The following is a 9636-nucleotide window of genomic DNA, read 5'->3' on the forward strand; positions in this document are numbered from 1 at the left end:
CGCCGCTCTGCTCCCATGTTCCCCGGTAAGCGTCGCGACACCTCCTCTCTCCTGATCACCCCGTCCTTGTTAAAAACCTAACAAACAAACCCGCCGCACCGCAGCCGGCGGCACGACGCGGAGCATGCTCCTCCAGGCGGCGTACGACGGCGACCTCCGCTCCTTCAACAGTACTCCCTCCCTCCCTCTCTCTCTCTCTCTCTCTCTCTCTCTCTGCGCGCACGGGCTCTGATTTTCGCGTGATCTGAAGGCTGCAGGCCACGCGAGGGCGCTGGACAAGGGCAGGGGCCGCCTCAGGGAGACGGTGGAGGCGGTGACCGTGGAAGGAGGCGACGAGGCACTGGAGGGCGTCGGGGCGCTGCACCTCGCCGCCGCCAGGGGGAACCTGGTGATGTGCGCCCACTTGGTCGAGGAGCTGCGCATGGACGTGAACGCCGTCGACAACGGAGGTTGCTCCATCTCTTTCCCTTTCTCAACAAAATCCATCCTAACGCACACGTCTGATTCTTGTTCTGCTCCTTAGTGCCAATTGCTGTGAACACGCGATTCCAATGAGTCAATTGCCATATATTGACAGGTAGAACGCCTCTGATTCATGCTATGTACGGTGAGAGGGTGGGCACTTTCAAGTATCTTCTTGATCATGGTGCCAATCCGGACAGAGTTGACCCCAATGGATTTGCCCCTCTACATTCTGCTGCTGGATCAGGTCCCTCTCCAAGACTATGAACCATATATGTATCTCTGTTATGCATCTGTACATCACTTTTATGTTAAATGAGAGGTCTTTTATTTGTAACAAATTGTGTGGCTAGTTTCTTTCTAGGATCTATTTGCCCTTGATTCGTGCATGATACTGAGCTGCTGCCAAGTGAATTATCTTTATGATCCTTGTGCTGAAAGAAACATCCAAATTAAGAATAAGGTAGTTTCATCCAAAAGCTTTTTTCCATGCATGAATATACATGTTATATATCCTTCTCTTTTCATGAGGGAGGGTATACGGAGTTTTTTTTTTTTTTGGCACCAACTCGTTGATCTGCTCCAACGATACATGCAAATCTAGGGACCTACAGTCCAGTTTGCACTATTATTTTCTTGAACGTGTTGGAGAAAGGCTGTTTTGTCTATTAAGAATAAGAAGTATGATTGCATATATCAATACCAAGGTTTGCAAAGATTTAAACAGTTACTGGTCCTCTCCATTTTATCAAGTGTAAATATTATCTTACTGACCGTTCTCCCCTTCATTGCACTGTTGTACCACATGCTGAGAATAAACTGGGATCTCAAGGCTTCGGGAAAGAAATGTATTGTCGCTAAAATTGCTTGTCCACTTATGTAATAACTATCGGGTTTTTCCTTTATTCAGGATATTGTGAAATGGTAAAGCTATTACTTGCAAGAGGAGCTCGCACTGACCCGGTAACTTGCTGTGGGACACCACTTCATATTGCTGCTACTGAAGGGCAAGACCGTGCTATGAAGATTTTACTTGGCCACAATGCAGATGTAAGTTTACGGCATACTAATTCTGCCTGAACATTCATAGCATTGTATGCAATCTAAAAGGTTGGCCTGAGGTGTAGTTTCCTCCTTAAAGAAATACAGTTCGATCAGAGTTGTACAGTTCTATCATTTTTGGTTTTGCTAAGCTCCAACTTCTATGCAATGAACAATTTATTCTGGGCACAATTTTCCTTTGGTGTATTTGCAAATCTCCATAATAGATTATTCTTTATCATGTACTGTCCCTCCTTTTTAAGTGCCATTTGGAATTGAATAAAGTGTACTAGTGAATACTTGGCCAGGAACTAAACACAAGATATTCCATAACCATATGTTGATAATATTCTGATTTATTTTCCAATGCCATGGAAACCGTTCTCTCGGACATGTTAATATTGCTCTATGTATTCACCATTCTATCCGTAGTTTAACTTTCCTGTATCCCTTATATCAATAGATATAAGTGTAGGAACTAACATGCTTAATGTCTCTCGCCAGTACAACAAGATGATAAATGGTATGACACCTCTCTATTTTGCTATAAATGTCTCCTCGGTGAAATGTGCAAAACTCCTGATTCAGGTATGATAACTTTAACTTAGCTTTGCCTGTCCCTGGAATCGTATATTGGAGGTGTTTTTTCTTCCAACATTTAAAAGTTTCAGCTTAGTGAACTTTAGCTTTCTTTGCATGGGATTTGGTTCGTGACCATAGACTACCACATGGCATGCCGTCCTGTTTAGCCCTGCAGTGCACTTATATATCAGTGTCTGTTAACCTTATTTCTGAAACTGTGACCATCAACTTTGCTGCCACAAATGTGATGACAATGAAGCAAAAATCCCAGTACTCAATTCATGCTTGCAAATAAAGTAGCCCTGGCCTTGCTATTTCATTTCTGAAATTGTACAAAAAAAAATATGATGCGTGACGGAGACATCTTGAGGGCTGATTAACTTTTTCCCATATAGGCTGGTGGTATTGCCAATGGAGATTTTATCTTAACCACTTTAGCTGATGCTCCAAACAATGGATCAGCAGAGTGCTTGAATTGCCTACTGGGGTTTGGTGCTGAATGGCATGCTCGTAATGATGTAAGTAAGATTATCTCTTTGCTAGTGTACTCTTGCACTTTGAACCTTGTAGTTTTTTTAACGAGGCAGCAAGTTCGATTCAACTTACAACGGTGATGTTTTGTTTCCTCCATATCTCTTTCCACCAGTGTTTTGGAATGAGTTTTATAATGAGGCATATGCACGTATAGTGTACGTACACCAAGGCGTCTTAGTGTAACCTTGTATGCAAGTGTTGTTCTTCAGTTCATTCAGTTAGAGTCTGTCAGCTCATTCAGTTAGAGTCTGTCAGCTCATTCAGTTAGAGTCTGTTAGCCGAGTCCTAGTCTCTAGCCTAGTTTCCTTCAGAATCAAGTTAACTGAGCCAGTCAAGGCTATTAGTCATGCGCCTGGTCATTAGGACGTGCGCTAGTCTATAGGGCCACTACGTTCATTAGCTTGTAATCCTCTATAAATAAGGAAGAAGAGAACATGTAATTGTTCTTTACCATGAAGCCGAATCCACTCATGTATATTTCCCTTTGTTTTGCTTCAAGGAAATCTTGTATATTCTAGAGGAAATTGCCAAACCAGAAGTATGATATTACTACTTTGTTGCAAAATTTACTTATTTCATTATCATGTACTCCCTCTGTTCCAACATAAGTGACTCAACTTTAGTATGGAGGGAGTATATTCTAGATAAAATTGTCAAAAAGTTGGTGCTTTCTTGACTAAATGCATCCTGCAGTGATAGTTTTTCCTGACTGGAATGATACTGGTAGAAATTATTTCCTGTAACTGACCTGGATCCGCTGTGTGATTGGAGCATCAGCAGAATAACTAGCTCTGCATAAATCAATGTTAAATCTGCTGATTATGTCAGCAGCATGGCTCCTCAAGTTGGCTAATGACTTGGCTCAAAATAATTTCCTATTCGTACCTTTTATTTCATTCATGCTACCAAAGAAAATATCAAGTTGTTGAAATGGCACCATTGCATATCCTGTCTGAAAGCTGCTCTGAAATGTTTCAAAGAAATTGGTATCTCTTGTGTCTTACTTAGACATGGAGTACTTGCGTGCGGTAAAGGTAGGTCATGTAAATGTAGTAAAGGTAGGTCCAGTTCTAATGCACTGCTGCTTGAGCAGTGTATGATTATTTGACATTTATTTACATTGTTGGCCTTGTAAATATTTTGGGAACAAAACAAAGGCGTGAATCAGGAGAAAATATGGCATTAGCCGAGTTACAAATTTCTCAGCAAATCCTTTTTTACCGACTGCACGAGAGGTGATTACCTGTAGTTATGTGGAAATTGCCTAAAGAGTATTTACAAGATATAAGATGGGGTGGACTGACATGGCAAGCGAGGTTGCGTAGATGTAGGATGTGCAATGCTGATATTAGTAGTTACTGAAAGGAAGTACTGCCAATTCGAGATAATGTGGGCAGCAAGTAATCTTAAGTACAATACTGAGCATGGTTGCTAGTCGATTGGCATGAGGAGTTGAAAGTGGAAACACTATGTCTGTGCTATCATAGGAATGATGAGCAGAAGATTTCTATGTAAATCAACAATCTTTTTTTTTTGAAATCTTTACATCACAGTTTTAGATAGTTGCTTTAGAATTATTATGTGTTCCAATGCATCAAATCAACTTTCGATTAAATCTTGATGATTCAGGAGGAGCCTGTGGATAGAAAGAAAGTAGCAGAATTGAAGTCACAAGGGAGCAAGGCAGTTGCAAGAAAGGATTTTCTTTCTGCAGCAGAAGCCTACAGTATGGTAATATTATGGCATCATATGGCATCATATTTCTCAGCATCTATCCTTTTCCAGCCTCCAATTTTTTACTGCCCAAATCATAACGACTTACACAGATACGCCTTTCCGCTCTCATGTCATAATGGTCAGTATGACACTATTTAGAAGTTTATGGAATTGGCTCAAACTTAGTAAACTGGATTGAATTGGTATGAAATGCAACTTAAACTATATGTTTTTAAATGCAGACTAGAAATTTCCTTGCAAAGCATTTGAACTCTTCGCTTAAGTGTTACAGAAGAAGTATATTTTTTATGGTGTTGGTTTCCCAACTTGTTATTTCTGGGTTTTTTCACATGATCCGTGCATTATTGTCCTGCACAACCATTTAGAACCGAAGTTAGGTAAACTAAACTTTGTATATGTACATATATGTGCAGCAATGTGCATATTTCTTCTTTGAGTATTTTCAGTTCCCATTTCAGTGTTCACAAAGTTGTAATTTGCAAACATAATCTGCTAGTAACTGTTGTTTTAACATGTTTGATGTAGGCACTGGAGCTTGATCCTGATGACGCGACGTTGTTCTCAAACAGGAGCCTTTGCTGGCTTCACATAGGCAAAGGAGGCAAGCCTTTGCTCAGTTTACTGGATGCTTATGAATGCAAAAAGAGGCGGCCTGATTGGTCGAAGGCCTTCTACAGGGAGAGCAAAGCTCTAGCGTTACTGAAGGTTGGATAGAAAATACAGCAGCTTGACTTTTTCTTTCGGCTTTGCAAATCTTTCATAATCATTGAACTGGTCCTGCATCATCAGGACTACAAGGGTGCATGCGATGCGCTTCTCAACGTATTGAAGATGGACCCAGGGAATGCTGAAATCGAGGACGGATTGCGGTATTACCCTATCTTTCCTTCAGTTACAGCATATCTATCTTATGGTTTCGTGATAACTCTTGCACTGGAGGCTAATTGTCTGTGAAGCGCTTGTCTCATGACATCACATGGTTACCTTGAAAGTTTAACTTTGTGTAACGTAGGATTAGACTTGTATCCCGTTTTAAGTTTGTTTGGGGATTTCAGGAAGCGTCGACGTTTACTTAAAAAAAAAACCTTCAATGCCTCTGACTTGTCAGACATGTAGTGTTGTCTTTTTTGCATTCCCTTTCACTGCCAGTGTCCTCTTTTATGATTTTATCCTCCAATGAGAATTTTAGAGATTTTGAGAAGTACTACTTCTGCGTTAATTGCATTTGCAACAAGCATAGCTCTAACAGTTCATGAAATGTGCAGGAAAGCTATGGAATCCTTGAAGGTGTCTCAAAGCACCAAGGCCAAGTGACCTATACACCCAGCTCAAAAAGTGAGCTATACACAGCTGTTCATGACAATACAGTAGCTCCAAACACATGCACACATTTTGTAGTCTTGTGGGGAAGATACATGGACTTCTTGGATCTTTACCCTGTTTGTGTAAGTTAAGTGACGAGTGTTAAAGCATTTCGGAGGCCTCTGTCTGGTGGTGTGATGCATTTGCTTTTGCCATGTATTTGAGGGTGGAGCGCTCCATGGATCTCCTCTAGTTAAACTTAAGAGAAAGGTGTGGTCTACACCCTCATGAGCAGGTAAAAAATAACTGAAATTTTGTGACATCAAATATGCTTAAACGTTTTAGGTGCTTGCAAATTACCGTGCACACACTCAGCAAAGCCATAGGCTTTTACCATTGCTACCTTTGCTATTATAATTATTTTGCTCGTCTGCATGGTAATAACAGCTTTGATGCTATCCTAGAGTTTGGCCATTATTGTTGCTAGCTCTGCTATTATAATTATTTGATTGCTTGTTATGGTGGGTTTAGATGATTACTATAGTTTTGATTCTCACATCCAGTATTATAACCATTGGAAACAATAAAGTTGACATCATCAATCTCAATATCAGTTAAAGCATTTGTAGGATTTTTTTTTCTTTCTTTAATCATACCTATAGGCTCATTCTTTTTTTGTGTAAGCTCTTCATTCTTTTCTTCGGTGATTGAATTTACCTTTCTAAAAGGTAATCACTTAATCACTCAACATGCCACATCTAGAAGTTTCTTTGCATCAGCGTCACCGGCTAGTATCAAGCATGTTTTAGGATAAAGGATTTAAAGTATTATAGTGTCAAAAACGTTCTTATATTATGGGACGGAGGGAGTAGAACACAGGGGGAATTAACCATTCTTCCATGTCATGGTTACGATAATAGACAAGTACAGTTGGAGCTTGGAGCCTTGGGCGAGAGTTTGCTGAAGGAGAAGAGTTGTCAGCTTTGATAGGCTTCAGGTTGTTTTTCAGGCAAGGCCGAGGCTTGAGAAAAGCAAAATTCCTACCTGACACATATTGCGTGAGATTGTCGATCTTTCACACAGGAAGCTGCGAGTGAGCTACGGTCATGGGCCGGACCACCTCGAATGCAAGCTAACCGTTTTGGGAAGGTTTTACAACCTTCCTTGAACAAGATATTTTTGGGTTTTTTTGTTTCTTTTTTGGGTTTTTTCTTGCTTTTTTCCTTTCATATTTTTGTTTCTTTTTTCTTTCCTTTTTCCTTTTTTCGTTTTGTCATCTCTTCCTTTATTTCAGAAATTTGATTTTTCACAAAATTTTGAAATCTTCAAAATATTGTTTGCTTTTTCTTAAAAAATGTTCAGAATTTCAGTTTTTTGCGTTTTATTTTGTTTCAAAATTTAATTGTTCAAATTTTCCAAAACAAATTCCAAATCTTCAAAATATGTTTGTATTTTTTATAAAAGTTTTTCTAAAATTTCAAAAAAGTGCAAAAGTTTAAAAAAATGTTCTCAAATTTGAAATAATATTCGGGTTTTCAAATTGTGTTTGGAATTTCAAAAATTGTTCCTGTTTTCAAAATTTGCTCATGGATCCAATTTTATTGTGTTTTTCAATTTTGTTTTTAATGTTTCAGAAGTTGATTCCATTTTCCAAAAATGTTCATGTTATCACAGAAAGTTATATGTTTACAGAAAAGTTTGCATTTTCAAAAAAAAATCAAAGTTCAAAAAATGTCCCTGCTTTTCAAAAAGTGTTCAGAGACTAAAAAAATTCAAAACTATTTGATAGTTTTGAAATAAATGTTTAGGTTCTCAAAAAGCATTGAGTTTTAAAAAAAGTTCAAAATTTTGAAAAAGCTTCGCGCTTTAGAAAATATTCGCTTTTTTGAAAATTGAGTTTTGAAATTTCAAAAAATGTCTCAGATCTATAGTTTTTTAATGGTCCCCGCTGGTTTTTTTGCACTAAAACTCGTCAGCTCAACTTGTTTGCAATGAGTGCTCCCAAGCAGGAGTTCCTGTGTTCAATAGCTCTCGCGGCACGTAGTTTTTTTGGGTGGGATTTTTCTGTGTCAGACTAAAAATGGGCCGGCGCAGTCGGCAAGTGCCATGTGCGAAGGAGCCACTAGCTGCCACAGTGAGCGGCATACAGGAGCTCCCTGAGAAAAGAGCTATTTTCGGGTTTCAGGCCAGGCTCAAACTTGTAGTTTTAGGATCGGGCTCTGCAAGCCCGGCTTGAAACTTGGAGTGGCCCAACATATGAACAGGTTTAGGCACTGTTCGGCAACCCTCCACTGCGGAGCGGAACGCGTGGAGCGTCGTTCTAGCGACTCCTCAGATTATGGCTGCATGCCACTCCGTTCCGGAGCGGAGTTGGGGAGTGGGAGGGAATCCGAACGGGGCCTTAGTATGTGGCACGTGGTACACGAAGAAGGTGATTCCCCTAAAGAACACGTGGAAGGTGATCGATGGAGCGTGAGATCGGTCAAACAATTGTAAACATTTTCCTTCTAGTTACAGGAAAAGCAGCAAACTGCAAACAATTCTGTTCTGTAGCATAAAACTGGCAACACTTGAACAGATTATAAAATGTGAAAGATGAACCAATTGCACAAGGAAATTTTCAACACTTCTGACATAGTTTCTTTCAGCACTCTAGTTACAACAAAAGCAAACTGCAAGCACTTGTACGCACACTCGTGCGTATTCGAAAAAACTGCAAGCACTTCTATTATGTAGCATAAAACTGTAACAATTGAACAGATTACATAATACAAAAGCTCAACCAATTACACAAGGAAACTTTGAACAATTGTGTAGCATAACACGCAAGCATTAAATGGCAAGTGCTAGAAATTCTGCAGCACAAAAAGGCAAAGAACTTGCAATGATTGCACAAAGAAAAACTGAACTAATTGCACAAGGCACACAGGCATAAATAGAATTGGTTAGGCCATTTGTCATTCAAATTCTTTAGCACTGTAACGATAACAAACAACAACCCTGCAAAAAAAAACGATAACAAACAACAACCATGATTAACTCACAGTGATGATACCAAAAGAAAAAGAGTAGCGGAGCCGTGATGGAGGCTTGGAGGCATTTCACCAGAAGTAAGAACAACTACACCCTCACTCACCAAAACTAAAGCTAACCATACATGCAGCAAGTCGCCAGAAAACAAGAACAATGCCACAAGAACATCAGATTCTATGACAAGAAGTACGGCAATCACCTTAGCTTCCTGTTGCCGCTTCTATCCCTCCAAGAAACCTGGGCATGGCGACTGACCTGGCGGGAACGCTGGGAAGTCCAGGGCCGAATGCCGAGGCCGACAAGGGTGCTAGCCGCGGCTCGAGCACCGGTCGCTGGCAGGGCCCTCACGCTCTCCCTGCACCAGCGAAGGAGTTGGCGATGAATAGGCCGGGTGGCGGCGTAGCACCGGTATCAGTGGTGGACAAGTAGACGACCATTCTCCTGTAGAGTCCCCCTTTAATCTATTTTACCTGGTGTTCTAGCTCTTCGGTTCATAGCAAAATAAAGGTTTGTAGATGTACTCCATCCATTCCTAAATATAAGTTTTTGTAGAGATTTCACTATGGATCACATACAGATGTATATAGATGCATTTTAGAGTGTAGATTCACTCATTTTGCTCTGTATGTGGTCCATAGTAAAATCTCTCCAAAGACTTATATTTAGGAACGGAGGAAGTACAATACATGAGCAAGTTACTACGAGATTTAATCCGCATAAGCACAAAATAAATCATGACGGCATGACAAAGATTAAACTAATCATGTGGACTAGCATGATAGATGAACAGATCAAATCTAGGGCACAGACTAGAACTAAGAATTTTATCACGATCTCGAACAAGGAGGACAAGATCACATACGGTGCAGTGGGAGCAGGACCGCCAGCGTTGATGTTGTCGAGGTTTCCGAGGTCGGGGAAGAAGTCGTCGCTGCCAGCAGTCGC

The 9636-nt window shown here is 40.4% G+C and overlaps 1 pseudogene; it reads left to right on the plus strand.

Moving 5' to 3' along the window:
• The window catches only part of LOC119280008, a 7747-nt pseudogene extending 921 nt beyond the window's left edge, over positions 1–6826 (plus strand).
• Positions 6827–9636: the final 2810 nt, after the last annotated feature.

Source organism: Triticum dicoccoides, chromosome 3B (assembly GCF_002162155.2).
Source record: "Triticum dicoccoides isolate Atlit2015 ecotype Zavitan chromosome 3B, WEW_v2.0, whole genome shotgun sequence".
Lineage (NCBI taxonomy): Eukaryota > Viridiplantae > Streptophyta > Magnoliopsida > Poales > Poaceae > Triticum > Triticum dicoccoides.